Here is a 23,345-nt window from a genome sequence, read left to right as displayed (position 1 = left end):
CACACAGAGGCAGGCAGACAAACAGACACACAAATGACACATGCACACACATGGAAGGGGAGGGTAAGAGGGAGAGGGAGCACTCCTAAGTAGAGTTGACAGAAGCACTAAGCAGGCAAGTCCCAGTGTCATGAACGACCTGATGTCTAAGAGGGATGGACACAAATGGTCGCGGTGCTGAGCTGAGTCTTGTCATCAAGACCTTGGGTCCTGAGAGCCCTACGAAGTCTGGGGAAGTTCTCACATAAATGTTGATCACAGGACTGACTAAATGAATGAGTGGAATACTTCAGCATAGGAAGTCTCTGGTTAGATGTGTAGCGTAGATTTCTCTGCCATTTTTGGAAAGGGACCAGTATGGAACACGCTTCTCAGATGATTACTTGGCTCACCAAAGGGCATTTGGCACCTGGTACAGTGTGGGGTTTGTTACCTACATACCATTGTAGAGGTGTTGTTTTGCCATTTATGGGGTTCAGAGCAACCTTGTTTCCTATGGTGAGGAGGAAGACCTTAGAAGCATGTGAGGTGGCCAGCTGACTTAAATGACAGTGCAATATAGTGAGAAAAATGCAGTTTCACTACTGTGCCTAGGTCTCAGCAGATACTCCATAAGAACCCCCATTTACTAGCCAGCAGGAAAAAGCAATATTTAGTTTAGCTCAGTTTAGAACTTGCTTGTGTTAGTGATTATAAAATAGCCCTTTAGATCAGTGGTTCTCAACTTGTGGGTCACTTCCCTTTGGTGGGGGTCAAATGGCCTTTTCACAAGGGTCACATATCAGACATTCTGTATTTTAGATATTTACACGAAGATTCAGAACAGTAGCAAAATTATAGTTATAAAGTAGCAACAAAAATAGTTTTATGGCTGGTAGTCACCACACTGTGAGGAACTGTATTAGAGCGTCACAGCGGTAGGAAGGTTGAGACCCACCATCTGGAGCAACCATTCTTCAAGCAGTAATCTCATGATCTTCCATCGTAGCATCTTGATGCCTGAGCTTGTGGCTGGAGGGGGACCTGGGGACCTTATATAACATCATGACATAGGCACATTTCTTGGAAATACTCTGGGGTCACTTCAGGAAGATGAAATCACCGTCTCCTCCCTCCCCCCATTTTATTTTACAACACAGTGGCTCAGCAATTATTTTCTTGATATATTTAGGTGTCATGTAAGATTTTAAGAAAGGAGTCGTCTAATAAGACTCCTAAATTAATGATCAGAAACACTGCAAAGCCCCTTTCCTCGGAACGTGGCTTACGGGGCAACGCTGGTGTCCTGCCACACATCGGGCATTTTCAGAGTTTCGTGACACCTGTTGCTAGGTTCTGTTGCAAGAATTGGGCTGTCCAACCTCTTAGTCGTGTCCAGTTTTCTCATCATTGTGTAGATGTGGGAAAAATCTTTCCAGCATGGCCAATATGTCCTGTACAAATATATCAATTTCTCCTTAAATTGCCCTCTGAGGGGAACATAATAAATTTCATGGCTTTCATGGCGAGGGAAGGTGCTAACTAGCCCCATGGCTCAGAGAACATCGTTATAGTAACTGCCTCCTTTGAGGAATAAAGAACTGGCCTCGGGGCCTCGAAATTCCCTTTTTATACCAACAAAAAGAGACTTTTGTACTTGTTCTGTGAATCAAGCATCCTCAGTAATTCTTTCCTGTATTGCTTAAGTTTCTTTGATAATTTCCCCTCATCTCCCATTTTTACATGATAGTTTAGAGGACCATTAAATAAGAGAAGGGTTAAATGGATCTGAAAAATCACGAGAATTATAAATAATAATCACTATAAATAGAGTAATGGTATTTATTAAAACTTAAGATCTAAGCATTGCTTGAAACATTTCTCATTTATTAACTCTAATCTTTGCTACATTATGAATATGTGGAAAGTGAGGCCCGAGGAGGTTAAGTGCCTGCTCTAGATCATACTCGACTGAGTTTGAGTCAAACCCAGGGCATCTGCTTCCACAGTCCCAACTCCTAACTAGTACACTTCATAAGAATTGTCTTTCTTTACTCCAGGCTGTTTTCTGGCCTCTAGCCTGATTGTTCTCTCTGCTTTAATGTTTTCTATGTGATGATCATCCATCTGCTTGCATTAAAAAAACATCTTGTCATCAGTGTCCCAAAGCAAAGATTTGGAACACGTAGTTCTTTAAAAGCAAGGCATAGGCTGGGATGTAGCTCAGTTGGTGAATACTTGCTTCTCACCACCAAGCCCGGAATTTGATATCCTGGACCAAATAAACTGGGTGAGGTAGCTCCTTTCCTAATCTAAGGATTTTGGAGGGAGAAGGAGGATCATGAATTCAAAGTCATCCTTGGCTACAGAGTGAGTTTGAGGGCCAGCCTGGGCTGTGTGTCTCAAAATGAAAAGAAAAAATGTAAGGCAGAGTATAGCCGCAATGATTTTCAGTTCATGAGGATTTTGTGGAAAGTCTTCTACTAGGGGTCATTTCTGCTCATCACGTGAACATCATGGACTGTTCACCCTAGATTTGTGTGGCTGAGATGGGAGTTAAAGGGGACATTCATTCAGTCATACGTTTTTCAAAGATTGAAAGTCTCTGATTGCTATGGTTCCACACCAACATTTTGCCAACCATAAAAATGTGTACCTACCTGTCTGTGATTGTTTTGAATGAATTTGGTAAAGAGAGGATGTTGAATTGTGAAGCACCAGCTGTGTACTGTGCTTGACATTTCATGTGGTATCATTGAGTCTTCTCATTCATTCGGGAAGCTATTGTAGCTGCTTCTATTTGGGAGACGGATACTGAACTTCAGGGGAACTCACTGTTGGTCCCTCAGCCAACAGAAGGTAGAACAAGCCGTCAAATCCTTGAGTACATGACAGAGGAGCAAAGTCAAGTGTGGTGAGACTTGTTTATTATGATAGATCTCACAGAGTTCACAGAAATGAAGAGCTGTGAGCTTTCAGTTACTTTCTACATTCTAGAGGGCATTGTTTGAAGGGATGGGAGGCTGGATGCATAGCTCTCTCAATGTCTATAGAAGGGTTGGTTCTAGAGTTCTTTCTATATGCAAAATGCTCAAATGGCTTATATAAGATGACACAGACCTATGTGTATCAGCCTATATATGTCAATTCACCTGCAGCCTACTTATAATACCCAATGCAATACAAACATCATATAGCTACCACAATGCACACACGTCGTGCAGTTGTCGTGATTTCAATTGGCAGTTTGTTGAGCACTCAGACACACTGGTATAACAGTAGTTGATTACACTTGAGAAGTTAGCCTCCTATTTTTCCTTAGCAATTCACAACTCTGTGGCCTGAGACCCCTGAATTCTACAGAAAGTTTTCTGCCTGTCTCTTGATCCTGCTAGAAGTTTCCAAATTCCCTGAGGACTGGAGAGCAACAGAATACTGGCTAAAGAACAAAACTTGAGGAGTTGGGGTGGCCTGCTTCTTAACAAACATTCATGGAGCTTGAACTTCCATGAGCTCAGTTGACAGATAAACGCCTTGGAGACCTGATTCCATCTGGAGCAGAGCTTCTCAACCTCTCTAATGCTGCGACCCTTTAATACAGTGCCTCACATTGTGGTGACCCCCCCCAACTATAAAATTACTGTTGCTGATACTTCATGACTGCAATTTTGCTACTGTTATGAATCATAATATAAATATCTGATATACAAGATATATGATATGAGACCCCTGTAAAAGGATCATTCGATCCCCAAAGAAGTCTCGACACCCCCCCCCGTTGAGAACCACTGATTTAGAACGTCATTTGTTGTCTTGAAAAAAATTACTATAATTTCTAATTCACAGACTATAATATTCATCCCTCTAAAGTACATACTAGTGACCTCAAGTACGTTCATACTAGAGCAGAGCATTTTTCCATCCCCAGAGAAGCCCCACACTTAAACTCCTTCCTGTTCCCTTTTCCTTGCCATGTTGGCAACCACTAGTCTCTTTCATTTGTTTGTTTCTGGATTTGTCTGCTTGGTTTCTTCATTTAATGCAACGAATTGGCGTTTATTGGTGTTTCAGTATCATCAGCACTTCACCTTCCGTGGCTTAGTGATATTCCATTGTATGATATGTCACATCGTCACATCACATTTAGGGATTGGGGAAGATATGCAGACAGCTGTTGTCTTTGCATGCACTTTGCTTTGCTGGATGCCAGGTAATTTTGTGTGTGTGTGTATGTGTGTGTGTAAAACTTGATTCTCAGGTAGAGCAAGTGGGCCTGGTACAACCCTTCGGAAGATTGGTTCTATTTTTTTTTTTTTTTTTTTTTGGTTTTTCGAGACAGGGTTTCTCTGTGGCTTTGGAGCCTGTCCTGGAACTAGCTCTTGTAGACCAGGCTGGTCTCGAACTCACAGAGATCCGCCTGCCTCTGCCTCCCGAGTGCTGGGATTAAAGGCGTGCGCCACCACCGCCCGGCGGAAGATTGGTTCTAGTTCAGGCATGTGACCAAAACTTCTACTTTCTGGCTGGGGTGCTGGGGTCTTGTGGTGCTGGGGTGCCCGCTTTCAGAAAACCTACCTGTGAGCAGGCATGGCATAAAGGAACAGAGGTCTTAGCGGTTCTGCCCAGGACACTCCAGTCCAGAAATCACATCAGTTGATTTCTCTGTGGTACTCCCCGCCAGCTGGTGGTCTTTGGGAAGTATTGGTGTAGAGATCCATGCAGAGTGTAGTGACATCTGTCAGTGGCTCCTACAGTTCTGGGCACAGTGATATAAGGAAAGAACATGCCCAGGAATTAATTCCCAGCTCGGTGACAAGCAAGTGGTCTGAGAGTGAGTGTGCTGCGACCCAGGCTCTCACCCCGTGAGTGAACCACAGTAACACACAGGGAAGACCTGGACTAGCACGCTTTCTGTTACTGCACGCTTATGCTATGCGAGGTCATAGGATCCTGTAGGTGGGATGGGCTTCAGGGAGACACCGATAAAGTTGGGGCATAGTGTCCTTCCCAGCAGCCACTGGGAGACAGTGACCTTCCCAGCAGCCACTTCTTACCTGTGATCACCTTGTGGGATCAACCTGTTTGTTTACCTGGAAAAGCTCTTGGGTCTCAAATCTTGAACAAATGGCTAAGGTGCGCATTAACATATCAACACGGTCCACCAATCTCTCAGCATCTAGTGCCTGGCATGCCCGCTCCCTACCCGGAATTCTCCAGTGCAAGGACTCGCTTGGGCTTTCTCTTCCTCCACCCTTTCTCTTCTGAATAACACGGCCATTTTGGCTACACTGAATGAATCTCTTGGTCTCCTGGTCTCCTGGCTCACTCCAGGCCTCTTGGCTCCTGGCTCTCTCCTCCTCTTTCCACCTCTCCTCACGAGGCCCAGTCCAGTCTGCCAGTCATGTTTAGTCTGGAACATTCCAGCTGCCTGTGCCTGTGCACATTCCTCGTATCTATAATAAAAATCTCAACCCCTTAGGAGCGGTCATGTCCTTCTTTTATTTCTTTCCTTTAGTCAAAAGAACGGCAGGTGATCTTCAGGGAAGTGCAGATTCTCAAGACCCTCTCTACCTCCCTGATTCTAGACTCCTAACTAGATTTAAATCCCCCGCAGTGCCTTAAAGATGAGATCCACGTGACCTCTGAGGGGCGTGTGGAGCCCCAGGATAATCACGGAGTTGTCTGGTTTATCCAGATTTCAGGGAAACACGTGGGATAGCAGCGGGAGGAACATAAAGGTGGACCAGGACACATTTGCCGGTATGAGCTTGTTGCTCTTTGCATAACACCGCCTACAGCGAAACGTTCGAAAATTCGGGGTCTCGAAATGTCTGGCTTCTGTAGAGAACCCAGATTTTACTTTAAGAAACGTTAAATACGATTCTCTTCAAACACTATAAACCTTGTGTTTACGACAAGGAATTAAAGTCTTTTTATCTCCCGCCTTGTAGACTTTTATCAAATATTTTAAGATTCACCCCCTCACACACACGCTAAAACCCTTTGTTCACACAAAGGCCCCATTGATGTCCAGAAGCAGTGACCCCTTCCCCAACTTCCTCCTTCATTTTCTTTGTGCTGATTCTTTTAAATCTAACCAGTCTCAAAAGACAGTGGGGAAAAGGCAGTACGTGCGTTGGAATGAAAACCCAGTAAGCTTCCTGTCTCTGAGCGCTTGCCCCTTGGAGCAGGCCCTCTTGATCAAAAGTAAAACTTCACCTTGTTGAGACACTTTCATTGGAGCAATGGCTTTTTTTGTGTCCCCTAAACTTAATTCTAACAGCCCCATACTTGATGTGCTGTTTCTGGGCTATCAGTTATGAGCCAAACAGTTCCTTTCATTTCCACTAAAGGTAGTATCAAACTTGGCTGGCCACTCCTATGCTATTTCTGAACAAAAAGAGCTGGAAATGTAGAGGGGAGGGCCAGCAGGCCCTCCTCCCCCTTTACCCCATGAGTCATGTGTTTTAAGGAAAATGGTGTGACAACTGCCTTTGGCCTGTTAATCTAGCCTTAGCCTTTCCTGCTAGGAAATGTGAACCACATGGGCTGCTAGTAAGGGTTGCTCTAAAGTTCTCCGTGCCTCCGTGAAATGCTGTTCCAGCTTTCTTCAGGTTTATAGTACAATTTATTGTGCATCAGAAAACCCGAGCGTGCTCTGTGAAGGATACCATAATGCAGAAACTACATGCAGGTTTGCACAAGTCATTTATTTTTTTCCTTGTATTTAACTTTTTTTCAAACAATATATTTTGATCATACACCAGCGTCTGGTGACAAAAGTGAGAGGCTTTAGCCTCAAAACATATGCCACCAGTCCAGCAGGTGTGAGAGCCAAAGTTGCATTTTAAGTTTTAATTACTATGCCATAGAGATCCATGAAACAAAATGCTTCAGATCTGTAAGCCTCTTGCCCTAGGACAGAGTTCCTGAAACGCTGAAAGCTATTGTTTATGGGAAATAAAAAGCCACATGTTTTTACTCCCCTAAACAAGTTTGTTTGACCCATCTGCGCTTGATCACATGAGGGCGGGAGGTTCACAGGCAGGAAATGGGTCAGGATGGATGCTTGCCCCTGATTGGACTTGATGGGAAATACTTAAGCAGCTACAAAACTTGATTCAGGGCTGGTTCCCGCCCCCCCCCCCCCCCCCCCCGGGAAACCAGAGATGGACCTGGCCAGGGCCCATCAACGTAGTCAGTATTTAATTAAAACTCGCTTCAAATTTGGCTTTAAACTGTGGTAGTGGTCTTATTTCGTGGTGGGATTAACACAGGTACTAAGATTCCAAAACACAAAGATGATTGCAAAAGGGTATTTGTTTTCAAACCATCATTTCCAGAAGGCCCCGCTGTTTTAGAAGGCACTGAGGTGTTAAAACTAGCAGGGATGTTTGCCTTACCAATCATGGTTGCTTTGGTGCAGAATCTCGGTGTTTTCCGTCATTTTGGTTATTTGAGTTAGTCAGTGTTCTGACAGGAAAAGGACAGGAGTGGTTGGACGGCCTTTGCATAGTGTAGGGCCACTGGAAGTTGCAGGGACCTATTGATCCTTGCGGAAGGCTCTCTGGCTCTGCACTGATGAGGGGATGGACCATGAGACTGAGACACATTCATGGACTTTGGTTTCTAGTGGAAAGAGGAACAAACAATTGAGGGTGTTAAGCAAGTGCGGGATGTCATGCGTGAACAGAATGACTTCAGATGGGGGATGAGTATAGAACATGTTGTATGTTGGAAGAACACAGTGCTGGGTGAAGCTTTTCCCTGAGTTCACTTGGCGTTTTTCATGACAAAAGGCCACGTTGTTGGGTTCTGGAACACAGGAAATTTAACAGACTTAACAATCAGGAAGTCAGCTGTGGGTTGGGAGCAGGGGAAATGGGGACCAAGCACCAAGCGTGTGATGGACAGGCTCTGTTCAAAGGTTGTTCAGAAACAGGCTGTATTGACGTATGCTTATGATCCCAGCACTTGGGAGGTGGAGACAAGGAGACTGTAAATTGGGAGCCAGCCTGGGCTACATAGCAAGATCCTATTTCCAAAACCCCAAACAACAATCACAGTGTTGTTCAGGGCCTAGCACCTGAAGTGTGGTCATTGGCTCCCTCTCTGGAACCTAGTATTGGAAATACTGTCAAGGCCCTACTCCACAAGTGTTGAAGCATCCTGCTTTTAAAACAAGGTCTTTCGCTGGGTGGTGGTGGCGCACGCCTTTAATCTTGTCACTCGGGTGGCAAAGGCAGGCGGATCTCCGTGAGTTTGAGGCCAGCATGGTCTACAAGAGCTAGTTCCAGGACAGACTCCAAAGCTACAGAAAAACCCTATTTCGAAAAACCCTATTTCGAAAAACCAAAATCAATAAACAATCAAGGTCTTTCAAAGCTGGGGATGTAGTTCAGCTGGGAGAGTGTTGACCTAGCATATCTGAATCCTTGGGCTTGATGCCAAGCACCACAGAAGACTGGACATGGGGGCCTGTGTCTTTAATCCCAGCACTAAGGAGGTGGAGGTAGAAGGGAGAGGAGTTCAAGGCAGAGGCTAGCCTGGGCTACATGAGATTGTCAAAACAAGCAAAGAAGAACAAATAAACAAAGAAGCCGCCCTATAGAATTAGGTCATAAATTACTGGGTGAGATGTGGGATATCAGACGAAGCCTCCCTCAAAGGGGAAGATTGTGGAGCCAGAGGCAATTAGGAAGCAGCGCAGAAGAACTCTGCCTTCTCTGCACTTTTGCAAGCCAGACTTGCAAAGAGCAAAGGTTTCCTGTCTCCATCTCTTCCAGGGAGAACACAGGCTAGCCACTGAAGAGAGCTCTAGACCCTCACTGGCATGGAGAAGATACCAGAGGAACTACTTTTAGCAAACTTAACTAATTACTCTTTATATAACACACACGTCTTTCCAAGTTGCTGACCATAAGACTTGATGTCTTTTTTAAAAACCTTGTCTCTTTTTAAAACTTACCATTCTTTTTGAAGATGTTACATAAAAACTGCTACTCAAATCTCTCTATCCTCTCCCCCACCCCCTCCACCAAGACAAGGTTTCTCTGAGTAGGCCTGACTGTCCTGGAACTTGCTCTATAGATCAGGCTGACCTTGAACTCAGTTCCACTTGCCTCTACCGCCCCAGTGCTGGGATTAAAGGTGTGCACCACTGACGCCTGGCCAAAGCTCCGTCTTTATGAACTACCATTCTCAGGATGTCAGAATACAGAGAATGCATATCTAAAATAAACACATCAGTGAACTTCTGTGTACCGTTGCCAGGTTAAACCTTTGATAGCGTGTCCATAGCTCCATACGCATGTGGCTCATTGTTCCGACTGCTGTCAAGTGCAGAAATGCCATACACACTTGATTTGGGTCATTCCCGTTTTGTTTAGGAAACTGAAATAGAACCCCGGAGTCAGTCCTGTAGTCATTGGGTCCACATTCCTCATGGGATGAGAATCTGGAACTCAGGCTTGTTTGTGATTACATTTTTCCCCCAGTTTCCAGAAGGTTCTTAAGAAGAGTTGTTTGGAAAATTGGGAGAAGGAAGCTTGCCAGGCAGGAAGGCTTAGCAGAGGAACACTATCCTGTAGATGCTGAAGCCAACAAAGCTTTTCAGGTAATTCTGTGGGTGAGTTCCCTCCTCAGCAGCAGTCAGGAATTTCTGAGAGCTGGCCTGCTTCCTCTCTCTTTGCACAAGGCAGGCATTTTCAAGGTCGGGGTGAGGCCATCGCTGGAGCAGCGCTGACCCAGCTTCGAGGTAATTGTCCTGAAAGGGTGATTAGCACAACCACTGGGGGAAGGAAGCCTGCTGGCTTTTGCTATTGGCTATTGTCACAGCCTCCTTAGCAGGCCTGGTTTCTTGCTCATAAATATATGCAGACTTTCTGAAAGGGCTGGAGTACTTTCAAGGCAAGGAGAAAACATGGTTCAGTTGGTTGTTAGCTCTTCAGTTGCTCCCGATTTTAAGAAACAGGGAAGGCAGATGTAAGACGAAACAGCTGTTGCCAGGGCCTCCGCAGGAAGAGTCTATTAGTTTCTACAACTGTTTCAGGAAAGGTCGCTTCATAGCTACAACCACCACAACACAGGTGTCAGGATGTGAATCTGCGGAGATGCTGCTCGAGGTGCAGGGAGGGTGATCAGCCTGCATGGCCTCCGACCTTAGCTTCCAGTGTAAATATACCCTAAGGAATCCAGGTCCTGTTCAGAGGAGGTCATTAGGGAAGTGGTGTTGGGCCATCTGAAGTCCTGTGTGCCTGACAACTGTCTCACAAACTTCAGCTCTTGTAAGGTAGTAAAAAAAAAACAGCAAGAGAGAAGACAAAACAATGGGCTGGCTCCTACATAAGTGCTTAACAGCCTGGACTTAACACCCCCACCAGCTGTAAATTGAGTGTGTTAAGTCATAAATCTCAAAGGAGGTGCAGATAATGAGTTGTCTCCATTATCTTCTCCTTCATGACTTCCTGTGGGGGGGCCAGGTAGAGCAGTTGGGCCATCTTTGACAAGCAGCTGCAGATGGGCCGGGCGGGGGTATTTCAGGCAGTCTTTGGGGTAGTCTGTCCTGGTTTTGATGGGGGCACTTTGGAAGCTCTCATGGGAGAGTGGTTACTTCACATTCGCACTGGGCAGCATGAGATCTTTGCATCTTCAAAGACAGAGACTTGTTAAAATAAAAACAAATGAAAGAAATTCCCCAAAGAACCTTCCCAGGGAGCAACAAAAACATCCGCTGTAAACAGCAGGTTCATCTTCTGACAGGTTTTGTTTGCAAATGATAACAATTACAGGTAATTTTTCATTTCAATTGGAGGAGCAGGTATTAAAGAGGGGGGAGGGGCAGAGAAAAGATGAGCGCACAAGCTCTCCCAAGTGCCTCATTCACTCCCGGGTCTACAACCTGAGCTGCGTGGAGGACCAGGTAGTGGCTCCCGTTCCATTAAGAGATCTAATTGTGGCTGTTCCGTCTGTTGGCAGATGCAGTTTCCACATAACAACGGCCCAGAGACAGAGCTGCGTGATTAATGCCTCCAGCTGTCATATGCCCCATTATCTGTGCATTTGCATAACTTAATGGTTTAGGACAGGGGAGAGAGGATGCTTAATTTAATGTTTAGCAGGCCCTTGATAGCTGAATAATTTAAGAACTGTCAAGGGGGGTCAGTCCTACACCAATTCAGCAAGACAGCTATGATTTCTGCATATCGTTAAAATTCTTACTGGGGAGTTTTTTTTTTTTTTTTTAAGGGAAAAAGAACAACAATGCCTGAAAGGAAGCATTGATTTTTTTCTGTTAACCATTTCCTTGCTGTGGCAAGTGGAAGTTTGTTTTTGACAGCGGCTGCTTGTCTGAAGACCACTGGGAAAGCAGGGTTCTCTCCTCTTCCCCTCCTCTCTGGGCACCCCCCCCACCAACCCCAAGCCCAGCCCCTACCCTCTCTTTCTGATCTCATCTCGCCTCCTTTTGTTCCCCTCAACCACCTCACCCTTTATGCCCTATTTTATGACCCACTTACAATCCTCTCCTCTCTCTTTACCTCCAGCCTGTCCTTTAGCTGAAAGGCAGAAGGGGAGGAGGGAGGTGTGGAGGGAGGAGGGAGGCGGAGAGGGAGCATGGACAGGGAGGAGCGTAATTTGCTTAAAATCAACTAACAGCCCAACCTGCTTTCAATAGGAAACACTGTCAGTTTCATTAGTTGCTAATGAATATTATTAAACTAATCTGTCATTTGTTTTCTAATTATGTGTCACCAGGCATCACGGTGGCAGCTGAGGTGACTCACTAGTGAATAATGTGTAGCGCTCCCCCTATTCTTTTTTTTTTTCCAGAGTAAAAACAGCAAGTGATTAGCGATCATTTCACCCGACATAGTAGGTCACCCCAGCCCTCGGTAGTCATTTTTCTCCCACACGTTCTTAGCCCTGCAAGGCTTTTCATTCCTCAGTCTTGGCAGCCCATTCCCAGGTGATAGATCTGGGCCACCTCAAACCTCAGAAAACCTTGCTTCTCAGCTGGTGTGAGACAATGTCAGATCACGCCCCCACCCCCCAGAATCTTGTGGGCCTGGATTTTGGGCAATTCAGTTGCCCAGTATGTTATAGATTAGGCTCTGATGCTTGGCTGGTCATGAAGGTTCAAAGTGGTTCTGCTTAAATGCCTGGTACTTTGATGGCCCGGCTGGACTTCCAGGTCCCTCTCTGTGTGCAGCCTAGATTGCGGGAGCTTACTTGGAGGCTTCAAGAATTCTGAAGGCCGGAAGTAGAAATTGTCTGTGGCCGTGGATGCATGCGGGAGATCTCGTTTTCATCACATTTGAGACAGTGCTGTCTGTCACAAAGACTGACGAGGTGATGGGGGTGAAGGGTGCCTCTCTGTGGGTGGAGGGATGTAGATGGGAGTGTGGGTCTGAAGAGATGGCTGGACAGTTAAGAGACCAGTGCTGCTCTCACAGAGAACTGGAGTTTATGCCTTCCTTCAACTGCATCCTTCATTTCCATTCTTCTCCTCAAGAACTGGCCCCTACTGATTGTGCCATCTCTGGACCCATTCTCCCAGCCTATAAACCCGCTTGGTCTCAATACAAACATAATAGTGCTGCAATTTTTTTTTCTCCAGAGATAGGGTCTCACTATGCAACCCTCACTGGCCTGGAACTCACTATGTAGATCAGGTTGGCTCCAATCTCACAGAGATCCATTTGCCTCTGCCTCCTGAGTCCTGGAATTAAAGGTGTGCACCACTACACCCAACTTTGGGACAGATTTTTAAAAATACTGTCTACACTTAAGGAGTCTGTGGTCTCCCTGTCTGTCTGCTCCCTTGCCATTGTAGCTGGATTTTTGGATCCACTGATATTACCCAGGAGGGGCAGCCAAGTTCCCATAAGGCCTTTCAAAAAGGTCTCGGCCTGTGAATTTAGGGGGAACACTAGTATTCAGATCATGGCAACTTATTTCTACTGGCTCTTTCCAGAATCATATTTTTCTTCAAGAAAGAGGAAAAACTTTTCTTCTTTCTTGACCTTCTCTTCCCTCAAGATTAAGTGTCCTCTGAAGTCTGCCCTGAGGTCTTTCCTATTCTCCTTTCACAATGGCTGTGGTTTCTTGTGGAAACTCAGACATCCAGCACAAATAGTTCTTGAATAACAAGTATACATGTTCATGCAGAATACACACTTATACCACATGCACTTATGGTCGCTCACAAGACATCTTGACATCTCTGACTCATGTACAATTCATCCTTTGCATGTTTGAGAAGGACCCAGTTTTCACCTTCTTTATCCATCCCTAGCTTCAAGCCTTTATCCTGCAGGTTCCTTCGTTCCTCTTCCTCATCCGTCATCACACAGACACTCTGTTGGCTTCCACTCCTTCAGAATGTCTTTTTGGCCTTTATGTCGCTTGTTATCTGGTCAGAACATGGCAACCACGCACGAAAGCTGTTTTCCCTTCTAACCTCCTCTGCTTTTATCCCGTCATCCATCCAGTCGCCAGAGAAATGCGGCCAAAGTGCAAACAGAGATAAGCCACTGTCCTCCTCAACATCCCGCCGTGGCCTTCCACTTCCTAGTTATGTCAAACCTTCAGTTCGGCACGTGAACTACTTTCTGCTGCCTGGATTCACACTGGATTCACACCCCTCCATTCTCTTTGCCACATTTTTCTGCTGCTTTGCACCTTTAGGTCTTTGTACATGATTTATCTACTGAGATTAATCTCTCTCTCTGCTTCCATTAGGCAGCTCTTTTATTCATGTCAACTCAGCTCAAGTTACAGCTAGCTTCCTGGGAGATATTTGGCAATGTCTGGAGGATGTTTTGTTTATTTTAGGTCGGGGAGCTCCTGTGTAAGGATGCTGCCAAGCATGGCACATCCTACAGAGCGCAGTAACAGTCCTCTTCTACGTGAGGCTGGAGGGCTCAAGTGCTGAGCTTCAGGCACTCTGCTTTCTATTAGTTTCCATGTTATTATATATTTTTGGGGGGTTTCTTCTTTTTATTATCACCTGTATGGCCTTCATTTTGACTGTATTGATTTGCTTATATTGTCTGAACCAGAGGGCAGGCTTTTCTGTCCTGACTGTACAGCATCTTAAGAATCAGTTACTTAAAAACTTTAGTTGATATTTATTACTCCTTAATTACTCTTGTCTATACCATACTGGATGTTCATGAAACTATTATCAGTCATTTACAATTTAGAGTGAATGAGGTTGGATGAGTTCTTGTCCTTGATATTAGAAAGAGATGGGGTGCAAAAGAGGTACTCATGTTGTCCCCCATCATTTCTGGGATGTTTTAATTCTGCCCCACCCCTTTAGCCCCAAACATTTTTGAGAACACATCTAGGAATCTATTGTTTATTTTGGTTTCCTAAGATTTATAACAGTAGAAATTTGAGGGGAAGAGTGTTTTACTTGGCTCTTGGCTTCAGCAATGCCCTTCTGTATATTCCTGGGAAGGGGGTGTGTAGAAGTCTGCAAACAACATTCTGAAATCCTCTTGCCAGATAGCTTCTACATATGTTCTGCAAATGGGAGGAACTGGCAGAACATTAGGGGATGGAAAGATAGAGGAAAACACTCCCATGTCCCTGGAAATGCAGAGGTAGTAGGGTAGAAGGCCATCCAGACTCCTGTTGCCCTGACATCTTCATCCATCAGGAAAGTACCCATAGATCTCAGCTCTGAGAGCAGTGATGATTACTTAGACGTCTCTAGGCTCTAACTAAGCATGACTTGCTTAAATCGCACCAGCAGTGAGAGCTCTGAGGGCCTCAGGGGTGTAGCAGAATAAAATGGAAACTGTTATGCTAGTTGACTGGCTTCTCTTGTTGGCTGTGCCTTTTCCAGTTCCATGCCCCGACCATCCATTTTCCTGCCCAGTCACTGCACCATGCTGGTTGCTTCCTTGATGGCGACCACCAAGAACGTGTGTCTAAATATAGGTTTTCCTACTTCCTGTCCTTGATTTACTGGGAGTTGGCAAAGTTGTGAGGATTTAGCATCATGATTCGTTCAGTTACTTTCTGCCCCAAGTCAGTTTTCTTTGATGTGTATAGTTCATATTGCCGTCTTAATTGGATGTCTTAAGAATACACTTGTTGTTAGCTGGCTGGTTAGTTATCTGTATCTCGTTGGTCAGAGTGAACTTTGTCAAGGCACAGATTTTCTTTTCATCACACACTTTCTCCTACATTCAAGATTTTTCTGGAAACATAATAGGAACTTGAGCTCTTTTTAGTGAGTGACTTAACTCATGTGTTCAGGGTGCTTTTGGGCCAGTTCGGAAAGTGCTTCATGTATGTGTGCTTTGTCTGATACTGAGATAAGGAGTGCTCAGGAGACCACAATATTTCTCTCAACACTTTAGGACTTAAGTATTAATAACCCAGTTTCCACCAAGAAAACAAATTCAGAGTGTTAGTAACTACTATATGGTCATATCAGTAAAAATTGTCCAAGCCAGCACTGGCCTCATGTTGAAGTCTAAAGTTACGTTTCTGACCTCCATTATGCAGGTATTTTCTTAAGCAGAATAACAGGTTCTAATATCCACAGTCCAATGTATGAGGAGGACCTCACTGTGACCTGTTTTCTATCTGTGAAGAATTGTAAAGGGGAGTTCGAAAGCTCCAAACATCAAGAAGCGTGTTTTATTCAATGTTCTATTGCTGTGAAGAGACACCATGGTCGTGACAACTCTCATAAAAGAAAGCGTTTAATTGGGGCTAGCTTGCAGTTTCAGAGGTTTAGTCCATTATCAGCACGGCAGGAGGCACAACAGCACACAGGCAGACACAGTGCAGGAGAAGGCACTAAGAGTACCACACCTTGATCCTTAGGCAGCAGGAAGAGAGAGAGTAGAACCACCGGGCCTGGCTTGGGCTTTTGAAGCCTCAAAACCCACCCCCAGTGACATACTTCCTCCAAGACTACATCGACTTATCCTTTCAAATAGTGCCACTAAGCAATTAAATATAGTAATCTATGGGGCCATTCTTACTCAAACCACAACAGAGTGGGAAGATTGATTCCTCTGATTGCATGTGTTCTGCTGTAGACATGTGCTGAGATGCCATTCCACACCTCACCAAGAAGTGCAATTATTACTAGTTATAGAAGAAGCATGTTAAAAATGGAAAGACCAGTCAGAACTAAAAACCCAGGGAGCCCCTACAAGATCTATGAATATTCTTAGAATGTTTTCTCTTAAAAAAAGAGTTATGTATTTCTTTGTGTATCCCTGTGTGTGGTGTAGGCACAGAATACTTTGGATAGGCATGTTCACAGACTTGTGCACAAAGGCTACAGGAGGGAATTAGTTGGCCTCTTCTATCATTCTATCATTCTCTGACTATTCCCTTGAGGCAGGGTGTCTATTATTCTCTGATTATTCCCTTGAGGCAGGGTGTCTCCCTGAACCTAGGCCTCATATTTTCTTGGCTAGGCTGGAAGCTAGCAAGCCCCAGTCATTTCCCATCTCCATCCTTTCAGAACTGAGTTACAGGAATGTGCTGGATGCCTTGATTATCTTGTATGCATTCTGGCAGCTGATCTCTGTCCTCATGATTATGCAGCAAAGGGTTTTAATTACTGATCCATTTCTCTAGTCCCATTTCAGTAAGTTTTTAAATGCAAATGTTAATACTACCAAACCCAGAGGCCCAAGAAGTCTAATGCTTTCTGTTATTGTGTACTTGTGTGCATGTGTGCATGTGTGCATGTGTGTAGGGCTAGAGATCAACACTGGGTGTCATTCTCCAGGATACATCCACCTTGGTTTTTGAGACAGTTTCTCGCAGGAACCTGGGATTTTTGGATTTGTCTGAGGTAGCAGGTTAGTAAGTCCTAATAACAGTGGTCCTCCTGTCTCTGCATTCCCAGAACTGGGATTACAAGCACATGCTACCATGTGCAAACATTTTACTTTGAGACAGGGTTTCTCTATAGCTTTGGAACTTGTCCTGGAACTAGCTCTTGTAGACCAGGCTGGCTTTGAACTCACAGAGATCTGCCTGCCTCTGCCTCCTGAGTGCTAGAATTAAAGGCATGCGTCACCACTGCCCGGCTCCATGTGTAGACTTTTACATGGGTGTGGGGATCAAATTCGGGTCCTCATGCTTGCATGGCCAACCCTTTCCCAGTGAGCTACCTCCATGGTCTGCTTCCTAATCTTCCACATAAAATCCCAATCTTACTGTAGAAAAGTCAACATCTAGAGACCCTGGAGTGAAATGGGGCAAATATTCATAGTGTATTAAATTGAAATTTTACACAACGTTACTGGAATGGTTAGCTTTCATCGTCAGTTTGACACAATGGAAAAACCACCTGGGACGGAGACCTCAATAAGGGGTTGTCATAGGTGATGTCCCCTGAGCTAAACTGCTGCCATCTTCATTGGGTGAGATAAGGACCGCAGCAGAACCTGTTGTCTATTGGCATTCTCTCCCTGAAGGAATGGGTAGGGAGGTCATTGACCCCCCTCATCCAAAGGTTCAGTCACTTCTCTGACATTTGTGTGTAATTCTGTCCTAATTACGGTTGTCCTCCAGTAGTGTATAGGTTGGGGAAGATGAAGAGAAGGGACCTCTATCTGTGCAGCTAAGGGGAAGTTTGGTGATGGCTTTCCAGAGTGGCTGCTTTGAAGTCATCTACACTCCTGTCAGAAACCCCGAATCCATGCTTCATAAGCAAGCCTAATAAAGTCATTGGTTTCTCAGCGTGAACTCTGGTCTGTTCTGGGGTGGGCATATTTCATATCTCTTGCAGCGAAGGAATTTTAGAAACAGGGTTTGTTTAGATTGGGTTGGCCTGTGGCCAGCGATGGACTGTAATCTAGGATTATGAACTAACATAAACTTTCCTCTTCTAACTAGTTCTTTCCAGGCCCCCCCTTTTTTTCTGTCTCAGCAACAAATACTGACTAAACCTCTACGGTAAGCCACACACTATTTCATTATGTCCAGTGAATGTTCTGTGCAGTGACTTGGGGGAGATAACTTGATTCTTAATGGTATTTCCTCAGTTTCAAAGAAAGGTAGGTCAGGGAAAGAGACTTGCTAGCTCCATGGTAAAGACTTCTCTAAAGCTTTGTGGATGTCATTGCCAATGGGAATTTCCTCTAGATCCTCTAGAATGTCCGAGGAGCCAATGGTCACGGAAATGAGGGGTGAGTGGGGTACTTACAGGAGGTGAGGTGTTCTGATAAAGATTTGAAACTAGTTTAAAATCTGTCTCTTTCCCATGATGCTTAGAAAGGGTCCCTCCTATTCCAGCAAGGAATTCATTCTCCATACTGGCGGTCCACAGTGACTAGAAAGCTCGCTCTACATGGCCTTCAGTCAGTCACACTTGAACCTAGTCCATGTTTCCACATAGTCAATATCTGAGAAGCTGGAGTGTGTGCGTGTGTGCATGCATGTGTGTGTGTGCATGCATGTGTGTATGTGTGCATATGTGTAAAACAACCAGCAACAACTTACATTGCTTGATAGGCAAGCCCAATTGAACAGCCATCAAGTTTCTTCAGAAGAGACCTTTGTAAAAATTGGGAAAAATTCCTCCTTTTTGTTTGTTTTTTTTTTTTAAAACTAGAGATGGATTCAAATTAAAAGCTGGGGTGAAATCATTTATTCTGTATCTAGCAGACAGAGACTCAGCAAGGCGAAACTACTTGGCTAGTTGCTTTGTTTTTAGAGCTGCAGGGTAGTTTATCTGTATAATGAGGCAAGTACAGATCGCTCCAGGACCTGGCAATATAAGAATAGGGCTCAGAGACACCCAAGATAAATGGTCTTCCAATCTCAGAATGGGAGGGGTGACTGAGGCCTATACAGTATGTGGTGGCATCTTCTAATATCTTTTATCTGTTTGTGCCAGGACTGTCCAATCTTTTCCTTACACACGACTCCCCCTTCGATTATGCTACTGGTAAATTAGCTTTTGATTGGGGAGGCGTCGGGTTCTTAAATTCTTCTTGTGAGATACTATTTGCCATCTTTTAGATTTTCCTGATTTTTCTCGACATAATCAGACAAATACTGACAGTTACTGCTGGGGCAAAGATGGAGTGGAGACCATCAGGGTGGCTCACGGAAGCCCCTTACTAACCATGCACCGTTCCCCACAATGTTCTTGCCTTGGCTATTTTGCCATGGTTGTGGGACTGGGGGTAAAGTTGAGGGTGAATGTGTTCTTATTTTGGGGGCAAAGGCAGAAGAAGTTGCTAGCTCCCACTGAGTTTTTATTTTTGTTGGAAACGGATCCGCCTCACCCACTGGAAACGATCAGCTTTGAACAAGCAATCTTTACGAAGCTTCTTTGTAATGGCAGAATAAATCTACCCTTACGTTTCTCTTGAAATAACAAGGAGATGAAATACAAAGGAAACGCCTGTGCTCACCACCATAAATCAGGCCTGTTGCTGTGAACGGCACATATGGTAGGGTAACGTGGCCCACCGCTCTGAGACCTGCTAATGGAAGGCCATATGCGCTCCTGTAAGATCAAAACACAACAGGCCTGGTTTAAGACTCCGCAGTGGCCCAGACGTGCAACTCACTTGCATTTATTGGTTTGTGCTCCTGCTTTAGCGCTATTCCTCCTGCCATAGTCTCGCCCTTCCCTCGCTGTTTCTTTGTATCCATCAGGAATTGAGGGGGCTGAGTAATTTAAGACTTGTGTTTGAGCTTTATCTAGTTCTTCGAGTGGGCAGAGGCCGCTGGAGTGCACAGGTGTCTGGGACGGAAGGCATTACTTGGTGCCTCAGGACACAGTGCTCTGGGTTTGCAGACTCCGAAGCACTGATTAGAAGAGGCTGGGGCTTGGTGATTAAGTAGGTACGGGAAGAGGTGTTATAGCGTTTTCTTCCCTCTTATTTAAATAGGGGAGTATGGTTTGAAAAAAAATGAAAGGGTCTAGTGCTTACAAAATGAGTGAATGAAGCTGACTGCACAGCTCTTATTGCAGCATGGGTAACTAGCCCAGGAAGTTAGCACCGCGGGGTGCATGGCACACGTTTCTTGTCGGGACCTCAGAACACCTTGCGGAACATACGCGAATTCATTTTGATGATACCCCTCCGAGTGGTGTCGAGAGAACATATTGCCCTCTGATTTGTTATGTTCCATTCTTTGCTCCCTTTTCTACTTAGCGGGAATATCACATAGCTTTGAAAAGACTCGTGGCGAATGCCAGAGAAAGGCATCTAAAAGGGAAGAAATAAAGAACTGAAAACAGTGCATGCTTGCTACTAACATAGAACGTACTTCTACTTTCCTTTTGGTTATCAACATCTGGCCGTCTGAGATGGGCTCTGTAGCCCAGGTTGGCGAGAGACTGACAGCAATTCTGCCTTGACCTTACTCAAGGCTAGGATTACAGGAGGGTGATACCAGGCAGGGCTTAATTATAATCATTTAAAAAAATACCTCACCTACAATATTAATGAAGACTCAACTTTTGAATTATTTCCTGAATCCTTGTTCATAGCATTTGTCATTATGCTTCTATGTACACCTCTTGGGTGTGTCATTGTTGGTCTGAAGAACAACACTTTGTCATGCAGTACTGTGGATCTATTTCTTTGATTATGTATCCTGTGCCACCAGTATTATGGATTTGGTTTAAAAGCCAGCACTGGGGTTGGAGAGATGGCAGAGGACCCTGGATTGATTCAAAGCACCTACATGGTAGCTTACAACCCTCTGTAACTCCCAGGGAATCCAACATTCTTTTCAGGCCTTTGTGGGTACTGTGTGCATGTGGTACACAGGCATATACATACCCATACAGATTAAAAATAAATAAATTAAAAATAAACATGTCAATATTTAACCATGAAATTCAAGTCAGATTAAAATTGTGATAACTTTTGTAGGGAGGTTGTCAGCCCAAGTGGTATAACTTCAAACTGTCTGGGGCTACTAAACGTATACTAGGAGAACATACTGCTGCCACTTTACCTGACTGGCATAATTCCTAACTGAATTAGGGAAACTTGTACCCATGGCTAAGTGTAGCTCTCACCCATCATTGAAGAGGCTTCTCTTTGCAGTAGAGATTGCTATAGAAAAACACCATTGCTCATAATGCAGAGATCAACTGGCGGTGGGAACCCAGTCCCAGTGGATACATCTATTATACAACCCTTGTACCTAAGGCTCAGGAACATCAAGAAAATGGAGGTGGAAAGATTGGGGAGTCAGAGGAACAGGAAGTCTGCTGTGAGATTGTTTCTCCTAGACATGACAGGGAAGCCATACCTCTGATACCAGAACAATATGGCTGCCAAGATAAGAGCTGAAGAAAGACAATATTAATAGACATGTTTAGTGGAAGGGGGAATCTTGCAAGGTTCTATCCCTAGATAAAGAACTACAGTTAACTAATGACTGCTGAGAAAGAGAAAGGTTAGCCTTTCCCAGGGATGAATCCTCTAACTGTTGCTCAGTGGTGCAGAATTTGCCTATGATGTGCAAGGCCCTGGGTTTGAGTCTTAGCAATGCAAAATGAACAGGGATTGGGGATCATTGTTGTCTATAGTTACATGACATTCTGGAATAAATGTTGGCTGTTGAAGGCACATTAGAGATTACTTTTGCATAGCTGTGACTGAATTGCCTGAGAGAACAACTTTAAGACGGGATGGCTTCTTTGATCATGGTTCCAGAAGCTTCAATCCATGGATGCTTGTATAAAGTATCAGAGCATGAGGAGGAGTGCCACTTCTTGGTAGATAGGAACAAAGAGCCACAAAGGGACTGGGGACTAGAACAGCCTTTGCTGTTAATGCCGCCAGTGATTTACTTCTTCTCTAACTAGTCCCACCTCTTAAAGTTTCCAGAACTTTCCAAAGTAGCACTGTGCGGTGGTAAGTTCTTAAGGCTGCACAGTACTTGACAAGCCCCAGACCTGTGTGTTATATTTCCTGGTCGGACATAGCAGGAGTCTAGAGGTGGTTGTTAATGCTCAGTGCAATGGTCCCTCAACCTGGGTGATTATCAGAATGAACTGGGGGAACTGACACCCGCTTCTAATGTCTTAGGATCCTGACTCAGGACATGGGACAGATTTTAAGAGATTTGCCTGAGGCTATTTTGATGATACCCCCTTAGGGTAAGGAAACACACTTATAAAGTCTTTGTCCTGCATTTTAATTCAGATTTTGCTATATATTTATTTTCATATCATAGACCTGAGAATGGAATATCCCCCGCCCCTGATGTCATGTGAAAGTCAAGATGCTGAATGCTGGGATACAGGGTGCTCATTGCTGAAATAGAGGGTGCTGAGTGCTGGGGTACAGCAAGATCAACAGGGCAGACATACTGGTCAAGCCATATGGACTCTGGACTCTGGGTTCCATGTCTTCATCATAGAGCAGAGCTGATGTTCAGCTCCAACAACCAACCATCTTTATGAGACTGAGTTGGTGACATCCCGCCATGTCTTTCAATATCTTGTTGGTTCTTCCTGCCAAGTTGGCATCCTCCCCTTCAAGTCTTCCTCACCTTTGACTTGTCCCCAGAGTAACAATCTTCAGTGCTCTCGGTCACTTGATGGAAACATTAAGCACAAGATTCCCCACTCTCTTCAGAGGCTGCTGGGGTAAGTCAATCCAGGTTTTATCCAGTTTTTGCCATGCTTCTGTGTTAGTTCAAGATGAAACTGCCTGCAAGTGACAGTGGTCCCTTATCTGCCATCCTATATAGTCCTGTCAGAGGCCCTGGCAGAACTAACCATAAGCTCTGAATCAGGATCCTAAACTGGGTGGCAGGGCCAAGAGAATGTGTTGTCCTCTCCTCTTCTCCCATCCTTTAGGCTTTGGATTGTGGTAAAGAGAGAAGAATATTGCCAGAGATCCAGTCTGATGTTAGAGTAAAAAAATACACCTCCCTCAAGTTAAAGAGTTTTCATGAGATGATTCTGAATTTGGGGAATGGATTCTATTTTAACATTGATTTATTTATATGTGTGTGTGTGTATGCTGCTGGTGTATATAAAGAGGACAGAAGACAGCATCTGGGAGTTGGTTCTCCACTTCTACTTGTAAGTCTTGGGGGTTGAACTCTGGTTATCCTCAGGCTTGTTGGCAAATGCTCTTATCCACTTAGCCTTCCTCCTGGCCTGAAAAAGAATGTAAAACTCAATTTTCTTTGACATCATATTAGGATCCAGGAAGGTTACTATTCATCAAGATATTAGCAAAATGTACACCATTTTTTACAGCCAAGAAATTATCCTCTGGCCAGGTGAATTCATTTATTTTCATTGTTCATCAGAATGAGACTTCAAGGTCTCTAAATTGACCAAGCATCCTGAATTCTTCTCCAGGGATGGAGACGATGTGAGTCAAGGAACC

General features: G+C 44.6%; 1 long non-coding RNA gene across 4 annotated transcripts in view; it reads left to right on the top strand.

Moving 5' to 3' along the window:
* The window catches only part of LOC119822488, a 57,084-nt gene that overhangs the window by 13,462 nt on the left and 20,277 nt on the right, over positions 1–23,345 (top strand). The window contains exon 1 of one of the 4 annotated variants that reach the window (XR_005286798.1): positions 22,162–22,591. The exons of the other annotated variants lie outside the window; for them this stretch is intronic. This is a non-coding gene — a long non-coding RNA (uncharacterized LOC119822488). Of the gene's footprint in view, positions 1–22,161; positions 22,592–23,345 lie in introns of those variants that run through there. 4 annotated transcript variants of the gene reach the window in all.

This window comes from Arvicola amphibius, chromosome 1 (assembly GCF_903992535.2).
Source record: "Arvicola amphibius chromosome 1, mArvAmp1.2, whole genome shotgun sequence".
Taxonomy (NCBI): Eukaryota; Metazoa; Chordata; class Mammalia; order Rodentia; family Cricetidae; genus Arvicola; species Arvicola amphibius.
Note: the sequence above shows the minus strand (reverse complement) of the source record. Positions and strands in the feature narration are given on the sequence as shown.